Below are 25,870 nucleotides of genomic sequence, written 5' to 3'. Positions count from 1 at the left end.
CCAGAGTGCTGGGATTCTAGGCGTGAGCCACCGCACCTGGCCTGTATGTGAATTTATATCTCTATCTATAAATTTAAAATCCCAGATTCCAGCTCTAAAGAAGTTACTGACAGAAGTGAGGAAGACAGTTGGTGGACAGAATTCACCAAGTAAATATTGTAAAAGTAAGCTCAGAAGGGCAGGGACTATATTCTCCAATGCAGAGGTTCTCAACCTTGGCTGTGGACTGGAATTATCTGAGGAGCTTTAAAAAATATATAGAGGCCTGGACTTCACTCCCTTCCCCCCAGATTCAGATTTAATTGGTATTGGGTGCAGCCTGGGCATTGGAATTTCTTTTAAAGCTCCCTGGATGATTCTAATATGCAGCTAGGTTTCAGAACCACCGTACTAATATAATAGGCCCACTGTTTAACTCCAGTCTGTAATTTTTTTGTGACTAAAACAAAATTGCATTTATCTATTATTTTTATTTGGGTTTCCTATATTACTTACAAAACTCCCAGCCCTAAATAAAGCATTTCTCTATTGTCTCTTTGTAATAGAAACTTTTAATACAGTTTTTAGTCCTCAGTCCTCTCAAATCATTAAATTGGTTTTATACACTGATATATACATTTCAGGCAATTGGGAGCTAGCAGTCTGTTCTATTTCTACCAAGAAAATATATTCAAAGGTGATTTATAAGTTCGTAAGCATTTTCCATCAGGTGAGGCTGTTGGTTGAGCTCCAAAAATGTGGTCGTCCACAAATCAGCCAGCTGATGAGAAATACAGAGGGCTCTCATGTATCCACAGACTGGGGTTTAAGTCTTTGCTGTGATTCCTGCCTCTCCACCTGAGTCAGCATGCCATATATTATCTTCAGAGGCTGGAAGAGAGTGCTGGCAAGAAAATAAAAGGCAGACACACCATCTCATGGACTATGACTCCAAAGCAGCCTCTAAGCTGATGTTTAGACTCAGGGATGGAAGAGAGGATTTATGACTCCTCTGCTTTCTAACTTCATCAAGATACAACACATCCTCATGCCATTAAGCGGGTTACTTTGTCTTGAGGCGGGGAGGGTAATGAAGTGATGGATCGAGGCTTGAGTGCTTTAGATAACTACGGTAGGTTTTCGTTCCTTAAGAGATGAGGTCATGTTTGGATGTGTGTGGTTGAGAGGCATTTCAGTAAGAAGGAATGATTTTAGTTAGGTCGAGTGGTTTTTTTTCTGTTGTTCCTAGTAGGTAAGCACAATACATAGATTCCATGATGACAGTGTTTGTTAATTTCTTCATGCAGAGTTGGAGTTTACTTCTGGAATTCTTGTTTGGTTTTCGGATACTTATTAAACAATGTTTAATAACCTGAGAAATTCCCCTGGAGGGCAAGACCTTTAATAGGGCAGCAGATTTGTATCATTACTGTTAGTCTTACTTGGTTATAACCCAGTCAGCTGGAAATGTGAGCAGATACTATTTAAGCTAATTTTCAACAAAAGGTCAGGGAGGGAAAAAAATAAAGGAACTCCATTCCTGGTTCCTTGCTCACAAATGGCAAAATGCTGTTCACGACTTGCTAGACCATTTGAGTCATTTGGAAGAGAAAAGGTTTTTTTTTTGTTTTTCCCTTATTTATCTTCGGTTTGAGAAAAAAGCTAATAAAAGGATGCTTCAGTAGGCCCTGGTGTTGTGGATAAGGGCACGCACACTTTTTATTTTTATGTGGTAAATTTAGAGAATGACTGACTGCACTGTGATTTCTAAATGAGGAACTGTGTCCCACAGGACATCCAAAATTATCAGCCATAGCAAGCTGTGAACATGTTATATCTGAAAATACAGCAAAGGGTGGACCGGAAAACATCTTTATAGATGTGTTTTTGTAATTTTCCTACGAGACACAAAATAATTAGTCTAAATATGAAAAATGGTAAATTTAAAGTTCATCCATAGGAAAGCTGGCTTAGTTGGCAAACCTCTGCCTACAATTCTGAGCTAGGAATAGTTTTTATGTTTTTAAATATAACAAAAGAAAGAGAAAGAAGAGTAATATTTTATGAGGTGAAAATTCTATGACATTTAAATTTCAGTGCCCATAAATCAAATCTTATTGGAACATAGCCAAGCTCATTTGCATATACTTATTAACTGTAGGCACTTCCTGCTGCAGGGGTAGAAATGAGTAGTTGCTACAGAGACTGTCAGTCCAAAAATATTTACTTTACTGAAAAAATTTACCAGCCCTTGATCTCAGTGTAGTGGGTGTTCATTGTCCTGTTCTTGGAAACTTCCCACATTGTCAAAATTTTTAAAATAGCAACTTAAGGGAAAATACCTGCATCAGAATCGCCTGAGGTGCTTGATGAAAATGCAGGATCCCAAGCCCCAGCTCAGAGAGGAGAAGTGGCATTTCCAGGAGTTGTGAAGCTGGGAATATTATGGTATAACAAGCTCTCCAGATGTTTCTTGTGAACACTAAAGTTTGACCATCTCATAGCATGTAGTGAGCCTGTTCTTCCTTTCCCTCTTTCCCTTCAACAGAGAACACATCTGAACAAAACTGAATTCTTTTTTTAAACCTTAATGATTTCATCTACACGGTTTTCCTTAGAACTTTTTCTGACTAGGGCCAATTTGATATTGGGCAAAGTATGTGACTGTTAGTGAGACAAGGGTTTGGAGCCCACAATTAAGTCCTCCCACCATGATGCCCGAAATACCACTACAATGATTCCTTTGGCTACAGTTATTCCTACTCTGAAATCCCAGCCATTCTTTATTTTCTACAAGTTCGTTTTATTATTTTTAAGGACTTTAAAGGAAAATATACATTTGGCCACAATTAGGCTGCAGAGACTAACAAAAACATAGGTTTCTTTGCTTTTTGATGAAACTGTATTCACCCTGTTTACCAATTTTACATTTATTGAAGCTCTGATTGGTAATTTCAGATGTATTTTTTGTGAGGTAGAATGAGTCATTTCATACAGGCAGTTTGCTTTGTAAGCAAAAACCTTTTAATGCACGAACTTCATGGAGGGCTGCAGGGAGTGGCTAAGTATCGTTCGTGGATAATGAGATTGACCCTTGCCAGAGAAGAGGGTGGGTGTGGGAGGTTCACCTTCTCCCATCAGCCCATATTGATTGTCAACATCCAGTTCCTGACGGAGGAGGGCCTGGGTCAGGTAGGTTTCTGATGTGGGAAGAATGCAAGATTTGCAAGTCTTAGGAGGCAAAAAACATCTTCAGCTCCCACTATGGGTAGGAGGACGAGAGAGTTCTGATGGGAGAGAAAGATGACCAAACTTGTTGCCTCCTTCAAGAGTGCATGCAGTCAGTTGTTTTTTAAGGAAAATAGTTCTTAGTGAGAGGAAGTGGAGTGGAGTCAGGATAAAGTGTCTGATACAGTTATTTGCCGTAGGTATGGATGTTTTCGTGACCAATCTAGGTTTGATTCTGCTAAGGCTCTCTACTTAGTGGTGGTCCTGGGAGCAGCTTCCTCCTGAGCCTCAGGTTTCTCATCTATAAAGTGGAACCATTCATAACTTTTGTGAAATTACAGGGGAGATTAAATGAGAACAGCTGTGGCTCTTGAACATGACTGGCCATCAGAAACACCTGATGGTTTGTTTTCCAAAAAATTAGATTTCCAGACCCCTGTGAATTCTAATTTAGTAGCTTTGTTGTTGTTTTTTTTTGAGGGTTAAGGATTAGGGAATCTGGATTTTTTAAAAACAGACTTCTAAGGTAATGCCAGTTTGGGGAACCACTGAGAATACCCGATGCAAAACCCTGCCCTAGTTTCAACACACTCTGGTACTGTTAACTTATATCTAGAAAACGGGACCTCAGGCCAGGCAATACCCATTTAGTGACTTGGTTTGAACATCATGAGATTTGCATTCATGCCCTTAGTTGCCCTAGCACCATAACTCAACAAATCAGCTGTGTACAGACCGGAGTTATGAAATGTGGAAAACATGTGGCTTCACCCTTTTCTGCTGCTAGTATGTATAGTTTTCAGCTCTTCATTCTTGTGAGAAGAAGCTTTAGTTCAGTTAATAATTTGTCTATTTTAACCCCTCTGTACCACAAACTAACAGGGACCAGAAACATCTCATTTCTAACTCTCTCTCAGGTTTTTTGTTTTTTTGAGACAGAGTCTCGCTCTGTTGGCTAGGCTGGAGTGCAGTGGCATGATCTCTGCTCACTGCAACCTCCGTCTCTCAGGCTCAAGTAATTCTCCTGCCTTAGCCTCCTGAGTAGCTGGGATCACAGGTATGTGCCACCACACGCGGCTAATTTTTGTATTCTTACTAGAGATGGGGTTTCACCATGTTGGCCAGGCTGGTCTCAAACTCCTGACCTCAGGCAATCTGCCCACCTTGGCCTCTCAAAATGCTGGCATGAGCACTTTGAGATTACAGGCGTGAGCCACCGCACCCGGCCCACTATCTCTCATTTTTTTAACCACACACAATTTCACTTTTCCTTCCTATCAAGTAGGAAAAAATGCTAACATGTAGTGAAATGGTTTAGAGCTAAGGTTCATATAACTAGCTAAGCTGAGTTCAAGGACTTGGAAAATGAGTGCCTTTGACAACAAACCTTCCTGTTTTTCTGTGCCCCGTTTCTGCTTAGTCACACCTCTGTCTCCTCCCAACTGCCCAAGCTGCACTCCTGGGGCCCTTGTTACGCTGGAAGACCATATTTCCAGAACTGTTTCATAACTCTTGCTCCACTGCTGCTCACATGTTTTCTTCTAACCCTCAGGATCCTCAACCCTTGCTAAAGTAATTCAAAATCAGGTCAGTCCCTATATCTAAAACAAATTCTCTCTTGGGAGGCAATGTGATTTTAAATATCTGCCCACAGCACCTTATAGTTATAAAAGTAGTGTGTACCTGGAATTTTTGTTGACATATCTGATTTGTTGGCTTTTGGAGGACTTTTGCCCTCCAGCAGCATATTGACCTCCATATGAGACTAATTTCATCTGTGTGTAGAGGAAATTATAGATCTGGAAAATTCACACCCTGGAGAACTAGTCACTGGGTAGTGAAGTCAGTACTTCTACAGGATATGAGTATTGGTACTTGAGTAGAATCCCTTCTGATTACCTTCCGGAAAGTCATGGATTATACTGTGATTTTCCTCCAGCTTAAGCAATGTTCTCAGAACACAGATACTAGATGAGAAACAGTACCTGGCTCTGAAACATATAATCTACTCAGATTCCAGGCCCAGGGTCTTGGCCACAAGAAAGCATATTTATCCCAACATCTTCCTGGAAGCTGTGCTCTGTGAGCACTGCAAAATTTTTTCTTTTTGTAATGTCTTGCATTTCTGTAAGTCACCTATTTTAATAGCTAAAAGGAAGAGATTTGTTAATTATAGCTTTCCTTTGTTGCAGCTCTATATTGGAAACATATGCCAGAAAAGTTCAGGAAAGATGCAAGTGGATAGATGATACATAAACAAGATTAGGAATCATGAGGATTAGGGGCCTCCTGTGCAGTTTTATCCAGGAACTGACCCCAGGAAGAGGGTCAGTTACAAACACAAAATTATGTTTGTGAGGAGAAAGTGTGATTTTATTATATTCATAATCTAAATTTTCTGGCTCTTGTTTCAGATTCCTTGAAATGAGTCAATTTGTTGATTTCAGTTATAATTTTTTACTGTAATGTTATCTAAAATAAAGTAGATAACAACTATAAGTGTTGGATATTTTGGAGAGTCAGCTTCTAAATTAAAAATTTATTATTTTTATTGTTGCTACCTACACAAGAGGCTCTTTTTATTTGGTCCTAACTTTATTTTACCTGTTTACAGAAGACAAGTAACTAATATGAAGCATAAAGGTAGCCAATTATAGACTTAAAGAATGGTAACATTGGAAGTAAAGAATGAGGAGGAAGAACAGTGGCTGTACCTTGGTTTTCTTTCACTTTTCCTACTATCTCTGCTCTTCCACGAGCAGGTCAGAGCCAGTGGACTCTATCTAATCATTGAATTTCTGAGTGTGGTTAGTGAAAGAATATTTTTCTAAACAAATTCTGCCCTCGTTGTTACTTTGTGTGTATGTGTGTGTGTGTGTGTTGCTCTCATGTCTGAGAGTTTATTTGTTGTATTAATGTAATTATCTTGTTGAGGGCTACAAAAATAGTGTTACACTGGTGTGTGTGGTAGGTAGACTCCTGCTTCAAGGGAAAGGTTAAATCTGTTAATTACCATGGGGAAGTTAGCTACTTAGATATACCTACCTGCTTAGTATGAGTTTCTAAGTTTAGAGGGAATGAGGGCTTAGCTTCTCTCTGTGGTCAGACTTCTATGAGTCAAGTTGCATTGAAATGGGCTGTCGAATAGTGGATGTTAAGGTTTCAGGTACCACTTGGAAAAAGAATGGGTTATAAAGGGGAGGCTACCCTGTGTTAAAGAATATCATCTTCCCTGGACTCTGGCATTCTCTTTTGTTTACCAAAGCCAAGGACTATGTTTCTTAAAGTGAAGTTTATGGGCTGTATCCATCAAAACTATGGAAATTGCAGGTTCATGGACTCCATTCCATGTAGATTGCATTTGAATCTTATATTGAAACCTAGAAATCTGCCCTTCAACCTAACTAGTGGGATGCGTCCCAGAACCTGGGAATAGATGTGTGACAAAGATGGCATTACAAATCAGCATGTAAAGGATAAATTATTCATTAAATAATATGAGAAAAATTGATTTTTCATGTGGAAAAGATGTGATTAGATCCCTACCTCACACCATGAAACAAAATAAACTCCATCTCACACGAAAAGTATATTCATCCCAATAGCCCCAAAAGTTTTAACTGATTCCAGCATCAACTTTTAAGTCCAAAGTCTCATCTAAATATAATTCAAATCAGATATAGGTGAGATTGAAGGTATGACTCATCGTGGGGCAAATTACCTCCAGCTGTGAACCTGTGAAATCAAACATGTTATGTACTTCCAAACACAATGGTGGGACAGGAACAGGATAGACATTTCCATTCCATTTTTAATGCGATCTTTGTCACACGTCTATTTCCAGGTTCTGTGACTCATTCCACTAGTTAGGTTACTTATTTAAGGGCAGAAGAGGGTAATGGGTCCTGAGCAATTCAAAACCTTAAAGCTTGAAAATAATCTTCTTTGTCTTTAGGCTCTTCCTACCAGTCTTAGGGGGGTTGAAGTTCCCCTTTCTGAACCCACTGGGGCAGGGCCTTGCCCTCATGGCTTTGAGGAGCCCCATCCCCATGGCAGTTCTCTTAATGGGGCTTTGAGCAGGCCCCATCTCCATGGTGGCTTCTTGCCTGGGTCTTGAACCTGCAGCTCTCCCCAGATGTAATCACGTGCCAGTGGCTCTAACTGTTGGTCTCATTGTGGCCATACCCCCCATGGCTCCACTGGGAATTGCCCTAGTGTGGGCCCCCTGCAGTGGCCCCACCTCATGGCTGCTTTCTACATGGCCTCCAGGCTCTCCAGGCCATCCTTTGAAATTTAGGTAGCAGGAGCCAGACCCTTATAGCTCTGCTGCATATAGTGCATATTGAATCAGGTCCATGAGAGCCACACCTGGGGCAGTGGAGGAGCATGGTGACAGAGTGCAGGAAGCAGAACCTTGAGGCAGTGCTGGGCAGAGGGTGCCAAGGTCCCAGGGGTGCCAGTGACCCCTCCTTTGAAATTGTTCCCTCCCCCAGGTCCTTACACTTGGGGCTGTGAGGGGCAGCCCCAATCTGAAATACCTTCAGGGTCATTCTTCTATTGTCTTGATGAGTAACACCTGGCCAATCCATACTAATTTCCTTAGCAAAGGGGCATTTGGCCACACCCTTGGTGTTAGCGCCCAACACATTTCTCACTTTTTACAGTACACATAAACTGAGAATTTTCCAAATCTTTAAGTTCTGCTTCCTTATTGATTAAAATCCATCTTTGATTCATTTCCCCTTTCTCATGTTTTACTATAAGCATTCAGGAGAATCTAAGCCAGACCTTCAATACTTTGTTTAGAAGTTTATTCAGCCAAATATGCCATTTCATTACTCATAAGTTTTACCTTCCACAACAACAGTAGGCCAATAACACAATTCAGACAAGTTATTTGCCACTTTATGACAAGGATCACCTTTCCCCCAGTTTCCAATAGCATATTCCCCATCTCCATCTGAGACCTTATCAGAATAGCCTTTACCATTCTGTTCATAACCATGTACGTATTCTCTAAGAAGATTCAGCCTTTCTCTACAGCTCTTTTCTTCTGGGCCCTCATCAAAATTACCCTTTATGCTCCATTCATGCCAATGTAGGCTTTTTCTAGCATGGATCTCACTTCCAGCCTCTATCTATTAGCCAGGTCCAAGAGCTACTTCATACGGCCGGGCGCGGTGGCTCAAGCCTGTAATCCCAGCACTTTGGGAGGCCGAGACGGGCGGATCACGAGGTCAGGAGATCGAGACCATCCTGGCTAACACGGTGAAACCCTGTCTCTACTAAAAATACAAAAAACTAGCCGGGCGAGGTGGCGGGCGCCTGTAGTCCCAGCTACTTCGGAGGCTGAGGCAGGAGAATGGCGTAAACCCGGGAGGCGGAGCTTGCAGTGAGCTGAGATCCGGCCACTGCACTCCAGCCGGGCAACAGAGCAAGACTCCGTCTCAAAAAAAAAAAAAAAAAAAAAGAGCTACTTCAACGTTTTTAGGTATTTGTTATAACACCCCACTTCTTGGTACCAATTTTGTTGTAGTACATTTAGGCTGCTATAAAAATTACTGTACACTAGGTAGCTAACAAGCAACAGAAATTTATTTCTCACAGTTGTGGAGACTGGGAGGTCTGAGATTAAGGTGCTGGCAGATTTGATGTCTAGCAGGACTCATTTCCTGATTCATAGATGGAGCCTTCTTGCTTTGTCCTTACCCTCCAAAGGCCCCAGCTCCTAACACCATCGCACTGGTGACTAGATTTCAACATAGGAATTTTAGGGAAACACAAACTTTCATACCATACTACAATGGAATTTTTGTATAACAAAAGATACCATAAGCAAAGTCAGGAGACTCACCAAAAACTTGAACAAGATATTTGTAACAAGTATAATCAGCAAAGGATTACTGTCAAGAATATATATATATATATATATATTCTATAAATCACTGAGGAAAATAAAAGCAAACAAGGAAAAAAATGAGCAAATGTTAATCATATCCAACTCATAGAATAGAACTCTGAATGTCAACTCTGTTAGTATTCAGGGAAGCTGAAATTAAAAAATGAAATACCCTTCAAAGGGTTAGTGAATATGTAGAGAAAATGAAACTGTGGAATATATTGTTGGTTAGAAAGTAAGTTGGTACAAATCCTTTGGAGGTCAAATTGGCAGCATCTAAACACTTTGTATATTTGCTACCCTAATTGTATATATACACTTGTGAAATTCTTGCTCATGTGTACAAGCAAACGTTTAGACAAATTCATTGCTGTGTTTATACTGGTGAAAAAATGGAAAGAACATTAATGTTCATCATGTGAGACTGCATAAACACGTTACAGAATACATTGAACTACTCTACTTCAGTTAACTATGAATGAATTCTCTCTCTGTATCAGTATGGATACATTCAGAAAACACATTGCTGGATAGGCAAGTTACAAATGAATTCATATGAAATGGTAATATGATATTTATAGACATACACTTATTTTTGAGGTTGCATGATCCAATTTCCTACCTCTAAGAAGATATTTTCTTTCTTTCCTTGCTAAACTTGAAGATTCATTATTTTACATTTAGATCTCAGAATGCTGGGGCTAAAAACTCTCCTAGAAATTATCTAATCTCCCCCTTTAAATGTTTTAAAAATGGACTTTTAATTTTAGGATAGCTTTAGATTAATAGAAAAATTAAAAAGATAGTACAGGGAGTTTCCATATAACCTACACCTAGTTTCTCCTATTAACATCTTACATTAGTTTTTTTGTTTTAGGCAGAGTCTTGCTCTGTCATCCAGGCTGGAGTGCAGTGGTGTGCTGCTCATTGCAACCTCCACCTCCCGGGTTCGAGCAATTCTCCTGCCTCAGCCTCCCGAGTAGCTGGGATTACAGGTGCCCACCACCACGCCTGGCTAATTTTTTTTTTTTTTTCTTTTGAGACGGAGTCTCGCTCTGACGCCCAGACTAGAGTGCAGTGGCGCCATCTCAGCTCACTGCAAGTTCCGCCTCCCGGGTTCACACCATTCTCCTGCCTCAGCCTCCCGAGAAGCTGGGACTACAGGCGTCTGCCACCACGCCGGGCTAATTTTTTTTTGTATTTTTAGTAGAGATGGGGTTTTACCATCTTGGCTAGGATGGTCTCGATCTCCTGACCTTGTGATCCACCCGCCTCGGCCTCCCAAAGTGCTGGGATTACAGGCGTGAGCCACCATGCACAGCCTAACATCTTACATTAGTATAGCACATTTGTTACACTTAATTAACTAATGCTGATATAGTAATTAAAGTTTATACCTTATTCAGACTTTCTGTTTTTAACAAATGTTCTTTATGTGTTCTAGGGTCCCATGAAGGATATTACATTGAATTTATTGGTCATGTCTTCTTAGGCTCCTCTACATTGTAGCCATTTCTCAGACTTTGCCTTTTTTTGATGACCTTGACAGTTTTGAAGAGTACTGATCAGCTATTTTGTAGAATGTTCCTCATTAGAGGCTGTCTGATATTTTTCTCATTTTTAGACTGAGTTTCAGTGAGGAAAACTATGAAGTACTATTCCTATCACATTATATCAACTGCACATATTATTATCATGATTTATCCCTTTCGATGTTAACTTTGATCACCTGGTACAGGTAGGATTTGCCACAGTTTCTTAGCTGCAGAGTTGCTTTTCTGCCCTCTCCCTCTTCCATGCTGTATTGTTTGGAAGGAAGTCACTATGTGCAATCCACATCAATGTCTTTCTTAAAAGGAGAAATTGGAGCTCAGAAAAATAAAGTGATTTGCCCCAGATCATGGAGTTATGTGGTCCACAGTATGATTTGGGCCAGTTAGAGGATTTTCTCAATGCATAATTTAATAATTTAAATTCAATCAATTTAATTGTAAAAATAACTGATGTAATTCAATTAATTTTATTTCACTTAAATCATACATTTAGTTATATGTAAAATTAAGATTAAGGCAGTGGATTTTGCACATATAAAATCTACTTTCCCCTCCTTCTAACAACCCTTCCTCTTGAGACATATAGAATTATTAGATTCTATGTTAACTCACACAGATCTGGCTCAAAATAAAAGCAAAATTTGCACTTGTTGGAGATGTAGAAGAAACTAGAATCAATGAGCAGGATATAAAGGTTTGTGTGAACCAGAAAGCTACACTGAAAGCCTGCCCTTAACATTTGCCATTCAGAGGAAATTCCTGGGTCCTGTATCTTTGAAACATGGTTCAGAGGAGGACCAGAGGTACCTGCTCTGGTGGGGGTGTCCTCTTGGGCTCCTGGATTCCTTGGCTCTTGGGGATGGGCACTGTAGATGAAGGGCCGGAGGGACGCTCTGAAGTGCTGGGTTACAACTTAGGAACCCCAGATATCCATATCTGAGGGTGGTTCTTTAGCCAGCCCTGGGGTTAAAGTATCTATTTGACTGGGGCTAAAGCCCTAGGGTTCAGTGAGAAGATAAATGATTGCAGGGTAGAGTGATAAAGTACAAGAAGCAATGATGAACAAAGGAAGCAATAAAATGTCGAACACAATTTCAAAAAGTATTTTCCATAAAATAACAAGAACAGTTGTTTTTGTGTTTTGAGTTTCAAAAGAAGCTAGGAATAAAATAGTCCACAGTAACTTGGAAACCTTGAGGCAGAGGAAGTTTGGAGGAAGTTACTGTTTGCTAAGGTCCTTGTCTTTTTCCGTAGAGAAAAGAAATACTGATTACCTTTCACTTTGTCAGCATATTATAAATGTAAGAATGTATGCTAAAATAAACACAAAAAGCATAACTTCGACACTGGAAAGTGAAAAGAAAGAAGTCTATAAAATTGCTCTGTTTAATAAAACAGTAAAAAGAAAAAAATAAGAATGGCAAAAAGTAAAATGTAAAGGTGGCAAAAATCAGTGTCCACACACACACACACACGTTTTTTGAGACAGAGTCTGGCTCTGTCACCCAGGCTGGAGTGCAGTGGCTCAATCTAAGCTCATTGCAATATTTCCCTTCCAGATTCAAGTGATTTTCCAGCCTCAGCCTCCCAAGTAGCTGGGATTACAGACACTCACCACCACACCAAGCTAATTTTTGTATTTTTAGTAGGGATGGGGTTTTGGCATGTTGGCCAATGTGGTCTCATGTGATCTACCCATCTTGGTCTCCCAAAGTTCTGGTATTACAGGAGTTAACCACTGCGCCTGGCTGGTGTAAATATATTAATAATTATATGAAATAGATACAGTTTAAGCTCACTTTTCTAATATTGAATTCAACAATCTCTGTTTGGACTAAAAAGTAAAATGTAATTAAGTGTTGTTTATAAACATACCTTAAAATGCTATGGAATGATTAAAAATGAAAAGAAAAAATGGTATATTAATTTTTTAAAAGTTGATATAACAAAATTAATAATACTAATATTAGTAGAATATGAATAGAATATTCAGCAAAAAAAGTATGAAGTAAAAAGACAATGCATAATAATAGGTGGTAGCATTACAAAATGAAGAGGAAGGCTGGGTGCTGTTGCTCACACCTGTAATTTCAGCACTTTGAGAAGCCAAGGCAGCAGGATCGCTTGAGCCCAGGAGTTCAAGACCAGCCTGGGCAACATGGCAAAACTCCTTCTTTACAAAAAAACACAAAAAATGAGCTGGGCGTTAGCACATGCCTGTAGTCTCAGCTGCTCAGAAGGCTGAGGTAGGTGGGAGGATCATTTGAGCCTGGGAGGTCGAGCCTACAGTGAGCTGTGATCATACATCACTGTACTCTAGCCTGGATGACAGAGCAAGATTATGTCTCAAAAAAAACAACACAAAACAAACCCCACCAAACAGAAATATTCCTCTGAGATCTCAGAAACTGATAGATCAAAGAGGCCAAACTAAGGAACCAATTACTCTGATGAATTGTGAAAGTAATAAATGAGACTGTCTTGTTCTCCAGTTCAAGATATGGTGCCATCTTCAATTCACTTTACAGTGTGTGTCATGCTTTTCCCCTGTATTTAAGCACATATTTTCAGTTCTTCAAACTCATCATGAGTTCTCTATGGGCCTTTATACAAGCTCTTCTCCACCTGGATCTTTCTCCTCCCCAAGCCTTTTCTTGGCTAATGGCTCCCATTGCACCTCATCCTTCTCCTTAAGTGGCATGTGAAATTCTGTATTTTAATTGCCTATTACATTTTTTTTCTCCTCTACTAGGTAATAAACTTTGGAGGACTACAGCTATGCCCTTTTCTTCATTGTAGCACAGTGCCTGGCATGTGGTTTACTTCTTGAGGAAATAAATTAGTGAAGGAATGAGTTATGTAAAAATGAAATATAACAGATGGAGGGATTAATTCTACCTAAGGAAAAGGCTTCATAGAAGAAATGACCTTTAAGAAGAAACTTGGAAAATGAGTAAGGACAAAGGTTGTTCCTGGTGGAGGGAACAGTGTGAACAAACACCTGGAGGCTAGAGAGGGCACATCATGGCAGGGAATTTGAGTAGTCAAAATGCTGGAGCATTAGTGGCAGAAATGAAGCAGAAAATAGAGATCGGGATCTTTACATAAACCTTGGAATGCCATGCTGAGGAGTGTAAACTGTAATCTGCAAGTGAGGCACGTGTATTACAGATTGAAACATTAGGATGATTGTGGTAGTTACTAGAGCTATTCACTGAATATTGCTAGTTCCTCACACTTCTAAGCCTATATTAGGATTACATACTTCTCTGTATACCTTTGAGCTGAGTCACGGTCACATGACTTGGACCAATGCTAATGAGAAATGAGCGCAAGTGACATGTGCCAGGTCTGGGTAGAAACTTTAAGAGACACTGTTCGATTTGTCATTTTTCCTTTTTCTGCCTTAGCTTTTATGGGAGCATGAGACTGGGTCCTTGAATGAGAAAAACATAGAGAAGACTCTCAGCTATTCTTTCAGGAACATGAATAAGAAGACACAAGCCTTTTTTGTTATATGACACTGAGAATATTGGGTGTGGTGACTCATGCTTATAATCCCAGCACTTTGGGAGGCCAAGGCAAGAGGATTGCTTGAACCCCGGAGTTCGAGACCAGCATGGGCAACAAATGTCTCTATCAAAATTTTTAAAAATGAGCCAAGTGTGGCAGGCTGAGGTGGGAGGATTGCTTGAGCCCAGGAGTTTGAGGTTACAGTGAGCTATGATCGTGCCACTGCACTCCAGCCTGGGTGACAGAACAAGATCCTGTCTCAAAAAAAAAAAAAAAAAAAAAAAAAGTCACTGAAATACAGTGGTTATTTGTTGTTGCAGCATAACCTTGCCTGTTCTGACTAATGTGCATGTTTTAAAATCTGTCACTAATTAGACTGGAGACCAGAAGAAAAATTAGGAGACCATTTTAATTGGTCAGGCATTGTTAGTAGGAAAAGTGAAGAATGGACAGTAAGTATGAGGACACAGACTGCATTGATTGTATTCACTTCTGTGTTTCTGGTGCCTGCTACAGTTCCTGGAATAAAAGAGAGTTAGAGGGAGAATCCTTGTGCTCACGCTTTCATAAGGACTTGTAGTGGATTGTTTAGTGTCCCCCAAAAGATAAAGATATGTCCAAGTTTTCTGGTACCTATAAATGTGATTTTATTTGGAAATAAGGTCTTTGTAGATATAATTATTTAAATATTGTGAAATGATAGTATGCTACACTTAGGATAGACCCTAAATCCAATGGCTGGTGTCCTTCTAACAGAAAGGAGAAGGAGATTTGACATAGAGCACACAGGGAGACACAGGGGCCAGGGACATGTTAAGATAGAGTCAGAGAATAGAGTTACACAACTGTAAGCCAAAGGGCACCAACAATTGCCAGCAGCCATCAGAAACCAGGAGAGGGGTAAGAAATGGATTCTCCCTTAGAGCCTCCAGAAGAAACCAACCCCCTCAACATCTTGATTTTAGGCCGGGCGCGGTGGCTCAAGCCTGTAATCCCAGCACTTTGGGAGGCCGAGACGGGCGGATCACGAGGTCAGGAGATCGAGACCATCCTGGCTAACACTGTGAAACCCCGTCTCTACTAAAAAATACAAAAAACTAGCCGGGCGAGGTGGCGGGCGCCTGTAGTCCCAGCTACTGGGGAGGCTGAGGCAGGAGAATGGCATGAACCCGGGAGGCGGAGCTTGCAGTGAGCTGAGATCCCGCCACCGCACTCCAGCCCCGGCGACAGAGCGAGACTCCGTCTCAAAAAAAAAAAAAAAAAAAAAAGACATCTTGATTTTAAACTTCTGTCCCCTAAGAATGTGAGAGAATAAATTTCTATTGTTTAAGTCACCAAGCCACCTAGTCAGTAGGTTTCTTTTGTTTTTAGAGTTGGAGCCTTCCTATGTTGCCCAGGCTGATCTTAAACTCCTGTGCTCAAGGGATCTTCTTACCTTGGCCTCTCAAAGTACTGAGATTACAAATGTGAGCGACCAGCCCTGGCATAGTTGTAATTTTTTATAGCAGCCTCAGAAAATGAATATAGGACTTTCACTCCACTTATAAGGTGAGATAGCATTACAGTAATGTTTCCAATTACATCTGTCTCTTCATTTTATACTCCACCTTTTTCACAAAATAAGAATTATTTATCTGATTTGTGGAATTCGCTCATAGCAGCTACTATTCTTCTGGGCTGTGTTTTAGGCTAGCCTATAGGGTGGATATGTTCTTCTACTGATCTCCTCCATGAAGTAAGCAAGCCTGATTGCAGATTATGTAAGCATACCTGATTGATGATCCCAAGCCTGTTTTCTAGGAACTCTCCAGGCTCAAGGATTGCAAGACAGCACACAATTCCCCATGTAGTTGACTGGACATATTTGCTGCAAAGCAAGTATGCCTGTAAAGACTCTCCTTTTAGATGGATTACAAATTTGGGCTTTTGTGTGTGTGTGTGTGTGTGCCCGTGTGCATGTGCACATGTATTTGTGTGTATGCTGGTAGGGAGCCTCATTTGGGTTGCACATACTCTAATTTCTATCTGAAGAATGGATCTATCTCTGAGTATCAAACTTAGAAGGAGGAGAGGGTTGTCACTGGCACTTTACAGAGCCATCTCCAAGATAAGCTGTTCATTAAACATTTGTATATATGAATAAAAATAAAAAGGACTTGATTCAATAGATCTTACAGAATTTGACTTAACAAGCCTGGGTGGTCTTACTTACTGTTGGAGTTGAAGAAGACAGAGTGTAAGATGATGCTGAGGTTTCACGCTTGGTGTGTGAAGATAATTGTATTCTTTTTTTTTTTTTTTTTTTTTGAGACGAAGTCTTGCTCTGTCACCCGAGCTGGAGTGCAGTGGCCAGATCTCAGCTCACTGCAAGCTCTGCCTCCCGGGTTTACGCCATTCTCCTGCCTCAGCCTCCGGAGTAGCTGGGACTACAGGCGCCCGCCACCTCGCCCGGCTAGCTTTTTGTATTTTTAGTAGAGACGGGGTTTCACCGTGTTAGCCAGGATGGTCTCGATCTCCTGACCTCGTGATCTGCCCGTCTCGGCCTCCCAAAGTGCTGGGATTACAGGCTTGAGCCACCGCGCCCGGCATAATTGTGTTCTTGACTGAGTATTTGTGTATAAGAACAGTAAGAATATAGAGTTTATTTTAGTTTGGGATGTAGTTGACAGAGATCTTTTTAAGTCACCTAGATGAAGATTTCTAGGAGATGGTTTGAAATGCTGTTTGGAGCTCAGGCTGGAATTGGAAATATGGATTTGGAATGAGATAATACGGAAATGTCTATGCAATGGAGCACTTTACTTTTGAGGACTGAATAGAGGCAAATATTTCAGAAAGGGTAACCAAAGAAGTTTTCATAAACTTTGGAAGAAAACCAAGAAAAAAATGGCATTTCAGAAGTCAGAAAGGAGAAAATTTCAGGTAGGAGGAAGTTTTAAATTGTATCAAGTGTTGCTGAGACATTCAAGAATTAAAACCAGCCGGGCGCGGTGGCTCGTGCCTGTAATCCCAGCACTTTGGGAGGCCGAGGCAGGCGGATCACAAGGTCAGGAGATCGAGACCATCCTGGCTAACACGGTGAAACCCCGTCTCTACTAAAAAATACAAAAAAACTAGCCAGGCGAGGTGGCGGGTGCCTGTAGTCCCAGCTACTCGGGAGGCTGAGGGAGGTAGGAGAATGGTGTAAACCCGGGAGGCAGAGCTTGCAGTGAGCCAAGATCCTGCCATTGTATTCCAGCCTGAACAACAGAGCGAGACTCCATCTCAAAAAAAAAAAAAAAAAAAAAATTAAAACCAAAAAGAGGTAGAATTCCATTATGTATATTTTTTCCCGAGATTTATTTACAGAAAAGGCAGTTTGAATAAAGTGGCAAAAAGCAAACTAAAAATTATCTTTCCTAGTTTATACCAAGTTGTTAGAGAGAAAGTCAAGGGAGAAGCAAAGTTTTTGAAAACAGGGAACCCTGAGTGTGAATGTAATGGGTGTTGGACAAAGCTGGTTACTTGAGCTCTGTGAAATCATGGAGTGTGGGTTAGGCCCAGAAGAGGGGAATTGTGAGCTGCGGAGGAGGCATATGATAAAAGAAACAGGCATTTATTGAGTATCTACTATGAACCAGAAGGTTTTACTTGTTGAAATTGGGTAACGAGGTACATCCAGAAGCTATTAACCAAATAGAAAATCATGGTGAAAAAAACTGGTCTTTAAGGTATTGGTAAGAACATGGTGAAAGGACTAATTAGAGGGCCTGGGCTGAGTGGCCATGGATGTGAAGTTGGCCAGGAAGAGCAGTCAGTGGTCTTGCTGACTCAGGGGTTGAGGGGCTGGAGGTCACGAGGAGGATGAGTTTCCATATATGAGTCATGAGTATAACACCACATATTACTTCAATCTCTTATGAAGGTCTACTTCATATTCAGTTAGTTGTGATGCTGAAGATACAGCCCATCAACCCTAAGATTCCATCAATTGCAAGTCTCACCATTATTTTATACATTACTAAGAAAGAGAAGAAAAAAAACAACTTTATATGAATTGATCACAGCAACCTCTTACTGCTTTGAAATGTCTCTCAGCTCTTCCAGGGGGTTTGGCAATTTGTCCTGCCCCCAGTTGCCTTCCTTGCCTGGTGATAAGCAATCATTTTGCACACACCTCAGTAACAAACTATGACATCATCTTCTTGTGAATGTCTTCTTTTTTAGCTCCTGTAAAGCACTTGTTATTCCTTTATAAGAAAATATGGAAGCATAGTCATTCTTCTTCTCCTACAATGAATATTTTCTGCTCAATTTTTATGTCTTTGTACATACACAATAGACTGTTTATTTCTCTTATGTCAAATTTATACCCCTCTGCTCTGTTTTCTGTGTCTTTCCACATTCTTGAAATCTTTTATCTAAATGTCAGATCATAGTTAAATTCAATGCTGTAGTACTGATATATTAGTCCATTTTCTGTTGCTTATAACAGAATATCTGAAACTGAGTAGTTTATAAAGAAAAGGAATTTATTTCTTATGGTTATGGAGGCTGGGAAGGCCAAGATTGAGGGGCTATATCTGGTGAGGGCCTTCTTGCTGGTGAGGACTCCGAAGAGTCATGTGGTCATGCAGGGCATCACTTGGTGAGGGGACTGAGTGTGCTAACATGCTGGCTCATGGTCCAATCACCTCTTAAAGGCCCCACCTCTCAATAAGCCACATTAAGTTTCAACGTGAGTTTTGGAGGGGACATTCAAACCATAGCAACCAGGTTGTACATCATTCAATAGAGATGACGACATTCGTATGAACAGGTGTGACCAATGCTGTACATACCTCAGCAATGGCAACTACATCATGACGGTGCCTTGATGACAGGAATTGTAAAATGCAACTCCCTGGAACGTAACACTGCATTCCAATTTCAGAGATGTTAAATGTGAAAAAAATGTGTCTTAGTATTGCTGAAATATAAAAATTAAATTTTACAGAAATGTAGTAATTGAAATTTACAGTTAAACTTCAACCTTAATTATGACTACTCTTTGCTACCTAGCTTATTTTTAGCATTCCTAACAGATACTGTGTGAAAACTGGTTTGAGTCTTAACTTTGCTCATAGTCTTTGTTATCCACTGAAGGAGGTGTGAAATGCCCAAGAAGCCAGTGCTGTGGCGAGGGGAAAAATGAAGTCTTGTGGATTTTGCCTCCAATAACTCAAACTGGTGTATGTATCTCCATCAGACAATGGTAGGTATTTTTCCTTTGTAGGTAAAACTGGGTCTGCTTTAATATCTATCAATTATTTTTCTTAATCCTAGGGAAGGGAAAAGATGCCATACCATTTTCTGAAACTCTAAAGATAAAAATCATTCCTAGAATTGTAGTGCCAGAGGATCTCAGAAAACATCTAGTTCTAGAGTGTCATGTTTACAGATTGAACGACTAGTTAATGCAAGTCACATGTGACAAGCCATGGTCGAGTGTGTTATTCTTTGATGTGGCGGGAGAAAACAAACACAGGATAAGCCCCCAAACTAGAGTTTTTAATAAGTAGAAAATTGTGCTTAGTAGACATGGCTGTTAAAGCCAGTCAGGTGTTCTTTACTGGATATTACACATTCCCAAGAACAAATCCTCTCCCCATCTCTATATTCTGCCTTCCGTCAGTCACACCTAGCTCTTGTCATTTAATTTTGCTTTGCCTTGTTTTTGTCCCTTGTTGGGTCAAGGTTAGTTTGTTCTGCAGAAATAACAAATGCCTGGATTTCCCACTCTTCAGAGCTCTGGGGTGAGTTAAATCCACAGATGTTTATGAGTGGTGACAATCCCTGTTGGCGGATGTTGTAGCAATACTTTGAGAACTGGCTATACTGAATGATGCCAGCTGAAGGGGAATCCTAGGAATTTGCTTTCATTTGGATCAGACATTTGAACCAGTTGAAGAATGGCTCCCACTTTTTTTTTTTTTTTTTTTTAACTCTTATAAGCCTTTATGAGGCCCAATTTTGCTTGTGCAATCTGAGAACATTTTTTGCTTTCATCCAATCTGGCTGGGCATAGGGGAGTGGAAGACAGTTGTTCAAAAGGAAGCTTTTGTACATACTGACTCTCAGATCTGTTTCATAAGAAAATTTCCATAGGAATTCTAGGAAGAGAAACAAATGGTTTAGGCAGAGAGCATTTGGTCTATTAAACATTCCGGTGGCTGGTTCTGTGGCCAGCAGGGCAGCCAAGCCTAAGGAATTTCAAGGGACACAGCCCTTTTTTGAATTGGAGCCCTATGTCTGGCCACAATGATAATTGTTTCACATCAGCAACTTAGTATATTGTGCTATAGGGTTGCAGGGGGGTGGGTAAGGGGGGCTTCAATGGCTTCTTTTGTTAGAAATAGGCTAATTTCTAGTACCCATTCCAAAAGGTTACAATTAGAAAGGATGGTGCAACAGAGCTTGAGAAAGTAAACATGGGGGCACCCATCTCCTTTTCATTATAAATTGCTTCCCTTTCCCTGATTCTGTAGTTGTCAGATGCTAAATACTTGTCATCTTGGGATTCTCTTTTGCTGCACAAGAACACAGCCTAACCTAACTGTGGGCTGCGGATATCAGAATGCTGTAGTCTAAACAGCTGGCATGGGAAACAGGCATGGAAGTGGAGGGTGGTAGGGATTTGAACAAAGCCCAAACTTGCCTTGGGTTAATTTGATTTACAGGAATCAACAGGACCTGGAAAAACTCCAAGCCACGAAGCCTTTGTTTGGAAAGTTTTGCAGGATAAAGGCTAGCCAGATCTAAATAAAGCTTTTCCATGAGGGTTTCAAAACAAAACATTGAAAAAAACAAAGGATGCCTTTATCTTTCCTTGCTACTAGCCAGGTTTTAAGGTCAGCAGAGGACTAGAAAACTGGATGTGGGAAAAAGATGTAATCGATTTCTTTGAACAGCTCAAGAATGGATCCCATCCTGGAACACATCCTGGAACACTGCAGGGTTGGATGATCTAAAGCAAATTAGTTGTTTGTTTGTGATGTTTTTATTGTGGTTTTAATATTTGTGGGACTCACACCATAAGTTGCGGCAATGTCAAGCTGACACACGAAGCATCAGTGACTTAGAAAAGCTATCCTGGTGGTGTGTGTATGCATCCTGTATTCCTTGATGCCACCTCTGGCATGGCCACCAAAGGAAGTGTGAGTCTCAGTTCCCTCCTCTGTGGAATGGTGATGCAAAAATAACAATTTTACCAAAAGCCAAGCAAAAAAACTGTAAGTAAATGTCAACTGTAAAGGTTTAGGACTTTGAACAGTGTCTGTGCTTTAAACACCTTGATCTCTCCCCCACACACTGATTTCATCTACAGTAACCCCCCTCTATCTGTTGTTTTGTTTTCTGTGGTTTCGGTTACCAATGGTCACCCTTGGTCTGACAATATTAGATGGAAAATTCCAGAAGTAAAAAATTTATAAGTTTTAAATTGCATGCCATTGTGAGTAGTGTGAAGAAATGTCATGCTGTCCTTCTGGGATGGGACTTACCCTTTTGTGCAATGTATTCACCCTATATACACTACCTACTATGCTACCCGCCTGCTAGTCACAATCGCCATCTTGGTTATTAGATGGAAAAAACAGCATATAGAGGGTTCAGTCCTCTCCGTGGTTTCAGGCATCCACTGGGGGCCTTGGGATATATAACCCACGTATAAGAGGTGACTACTGTATTCACGCATCCAACAATATTTACGGAACCAAAAAACACACAGTAGCTACTCAGTATTTGTTGAATACAAATGTTTTATGACAAAGCATCATTATTATTCTTTGTAGCAGGGGTTGGCAAACTACAACCCACATTCCTCTTTTTGTAAACAAAATTTTATTGGAATACAGCCACACCCAGGATTGACTATGGCTTTTGTGCTGTAACAGCAGAGAGAAGTAGCTGTGAAAGAGAATTTATGGATTGGAAAGTCCAAAATATTTAGCATCTGGCCTTGGTGGAGAAAATCTGCAAACCCCTGTACTATAGCACTAACCTCAAAACATTTGGCACCTTTCCCAAACTCCTCTACTTTACCGTAAACAATGTCTCCATGAATATTCTGGAATAATATTTGTCAAAGTATGCTCCAGGGCATGCTTGTTTTACAGGCTGCCCCTTCCTGGTTTAGAAAGTTTAGAAAATAGACATATCATGTATATTATGAAGTGTCAAAGTTAAAAAAAGAATGTGTGTAATTTTGATTCAGTGTTTCCAAATTCATGTGACCCTATTAATCCTTTTTTGTTTTTCACAAATTAATGTTTTGTAGAAGGAAGTTGCCACATAGGAAATATTGGTAAACAGAATGTATTTTGTGGGCTAACTCCAGAAAATTGGAAATGACTACCTAGTGTGTTGTGTTGAGAAGGATCATGAGGTACTGTCATAGTATGGTGGCATAGAATACAGCAAACAATTACATAGATCAACCATGGCATGTGTGCTGAGAGTTTGCAACCACTTGTTTAGACCTTACTGAAAGTACTTTAAAATGTGAGTCCACATGGTCTATACATTGCTGCATATGAAGTGGGACTTCAAAGTTGCTTTTCTGGTGAAGCTTATAACTTAGTTATGAAGAAATTTCACATAGAATTACAGTGAGGGTAATTGTCTTAACTTCCAGGAGAACTTAGAAGATAACATTAAATTGATTATATATGTGAACTTGATTATTATACATCATTCTGCTTCTGGTATTCCTATTATGCGTATGTTATACCTTTTGTAGTTGTTCCATAGTTCTTGGATATTCTGTCCTGTTTTTTCAGTGTTTTCTTTCTTTCCTCTTCAGATTTGGAAGTTTCTACTATCGTATTCTCAAGCTCAGAGATTCTTTCCTTAGCCATGTCTATTCTACTCTTGAGACCATCAAAGACGTTCTTCATTTCTGTTACAGTACTCTTGATCTCTAGCATTTCTTTTTGATTCTTAGAGTAACCATCTTTCTGATTATTTTACCCATATGTCTTTGCATGTTTTCTGCTTTTTAAATTAAAGTCCTTAACATAATCATAGTTGTTTCAGATCATGATCTGGGCTGGGCACAGTGGCTCATGCCTATAATCCTAGCATTCTGGGAGGCTGAGGCAGGAAGATTGCTTGAGGCCCGGAGTTCAAGACTGGTCTGGACAAACACAGTGAGACCCTGTCTGTACAAAAAATTAAAAAATTAGCTTGCCATGTGGCATACACTTGTAGCGCCAGCTACCTGGGAAACTCAGATGGGGGTGGGAGGATTGCTTGAAGCCAGGAAATTGAGGCTGCAGTGAGCTGTGATTGTGCCACTGCACTCCAGCCTGGGAGACAGAATGAGACCTTGTCGGGAAAAAAAATTAAAAAAAAACCCTACGTCTAGTAATTCCAACATCTCTGCCATATCTGAGTCTGGTTCTGAGGTTTGCTCAGTGTCTTCAAATTGTGTCTTTTGCCTTTTAGTATGCCTTATAATCTTTTCTCAAAAGCTAGACATGACATACTGGGTGAAAGTAATTCCAGCAAATAGACCTTTAGCAATGTGGTGTAAGAAGTGTGTGCCCCTGGGCTGGGCTGTGAACCTCTTAAGTGCTTTTCAGTGCTCTCCTTCGCCTTAGGTGGGAGAGGATGGCTAGAGGGGGCTGGAGCTGGGTTTTTCCCTTACTCGGGGCTGGTTAGGCTTTGAAATAACCCATTAAGGTAGGCAATGGTAAAACAGTTACTCTTGAGAGCAGACCTCCTTAAGACGCACAGAATGCTCTGGCATATTTTAAAATGGCTCCCTTTCCCCTCCCCCTGCAGGAAGTTTCAGTGGATTTCTCTCCAGCCTTCATTGTGAAAATCTGGTAGAGATCGTGGAGAACTCACAAAAGCATGAAGTTGCCCCTATGAATGGCCCCTCTGGAGTTTTTAACTCTCAGACCTGTCCACACCAAGGCTTCAGCAACTCTTCTGTTACAGCTTAGTTTTTCCTAACCTTTCCTGTGGAGGTTTCTGCTTATGGAGTTCTGCTCTGGTAAGTTATTATTCTCTGTAACCAACTGTCTGTCTCTCCAGCTTTGAGAGCAGCAGTTTGATCTGACCTCACTTCTCTTGACGGATCTAAGAAAAGTTATTGATTTTCATTTTGTTCAGCTTTTTACTTGTTGTTAGGACAGAGTGATGACTTCCAAGCTTCTTACATGTCAGACCAGAAACGGGAAGTCTGCATCATTCTGTTTACCTTCCGGGGCCCTAAAAACATAACAAAGCAAATTTCTTGTCAGAATCTGTGTGTCAATGATATGGTTTGGATCTGTGTCCCTGTTCAAATCTCATGTGGAAATGTAATCCCTTGTGTCAGAGGTGGGGCCTGCTGGGAAGTGATTGGATCGCGGGGGTGGTTTCTCATGGTTTTACACCATCTCCCTTGGTGCTGTCATCCCATAGTGAGTCCTCACGAGATATGGTTGTTTGCAAGTGTGCGGCAGGTGCCCCTTCTCTCTCTTGCTTCTTTTCTAGCCATGTGAAGAGATGTTCTCCTTTTACCTTCTGCTATGATTGTAAGTTTCCTGAGGCCTCCCAAGAAGTTGAACAGATGCCACTGTGCTTTCTGTACAGCCTGTGGAACTGTGAGCCAATTACACCTCTTGTCTTTATAAATTACCCAGTCTCAGGTATTTATTTATAGTAGAGCAAGAACTGACTAATACAGTTCAGTAGCGTTATAAATTTATTCTTTGAAATGCCATATTTGCTCCATATAGCAGTATAAAAATAGAAAATAAAAGCATTCGATATATCAGTAATAAATAATATTTCCACATATCAGAAACACAACAAACCCATTGGGGGTTGGTTCTGGGACTTACTGGGCTTTATGTCTGTAAGGGAGCAGGAGTTTCTCTAAACTAGGGGATTGAATGAAGCTCCCTGGTTAAAAAACGAGTCTGGAAAGCTCCTTAGGGCTATCACTTCTGTGAAGTTTTGTGCCCAGGAAAGAAACACACAACCAAAATCTTAAGCAAGCCCCACACATTCGCAGATCATCAATACCTACAATACCACACAGTGTATGGGGGAGAGAGGTAGTTGTGAGCCACCACTAGAAGTAGAAGTTGAGGGCTCTGAAAGGCCAGGTAGAAACAACCCCAAACCTGGAGACTGGCTGGAAAGGATGAAAGAGAAAAAAATGTCACCTAAGATGAGCTGAAGTACACAGTCTAAAACATTTGAAGAAGTCTAGTCTAAGAGAGACAGCCAACATTTGTGACAAATTCAGTTTATGTAGAATTAAAATAACAGAATAAGGCTGGGTGCGGTGGCTCATGCCTGTAATCCCAACACTTTGGGAGGCTGAGGTGGATGAATCACTTGCGGCCAGGAGATCGGGACCAGCCTGGCCAACATTGTGAAGCCCATTTCGAATGAAAAAACATAAAAATTAGCCAGGTGGGCCGGGCGCGGTGGCTCACGCCTGTATTCCCAGCACTTTGGGAGGCCGAGGCGGGCGGATCACAATGTCAGGAGATCGAGACCATCCTGGCTAAGACGGTGAAACCCCGTCTCTGCTAAAAATACAAAAAATTAGCCGGGGGCATTGGCAGGCGCCTGTAGTCCCCGCTACTCGGGAGGCTGAGGCAGGAGAATGGCGTAAACCCGGTAGGCGGAGCTTGCAGTGAGCCGAGATCGCGCCACTGCACTCCAGCCTGGGTGA

The 25,870-nt window shown here is 40.8% G+C and overlaps 1 long non-coding RNA gene across 1 annotated transcript; it reads left to right on the top strand.

The window, feature by feature from the left end:
• The first annotated feature begins 3,015 nt into the window (after positions 1–3,015).
• On the top strand, positions 3,016–25,540 carry LOC111543345. The gene is made up of 3 exons (XR_002731821.3): positions 3,016–3,171; positions 19,297–19,405; positions 23,977–25,540. It is a non-coding gene; the product is annotated as an uncharacterized LOC111543345 (long non-coding RNA).
• Positions 25,541–25,870: the final 330 nt, after the last annotated feature.

The sequence above is a fragment of the Piliocolobus tephrosceles genome, chromosome 14, assembly GCF_002776525.5.
Source record: "Piliocolobus tephrosceles isolate RC106 chromosome 14, ASM277652v3, whole genome shotgun sequence".
Lineage (NCBI taxonomy): Eukaryota > Metazoa > Chordata > Mammalia > Primates > Cercopithecidae > Piliocolobus > Piliocolobus tephrosceles.
This window is presented reverse-complemented; position numbering and strand designations above follow the sequence as displayed.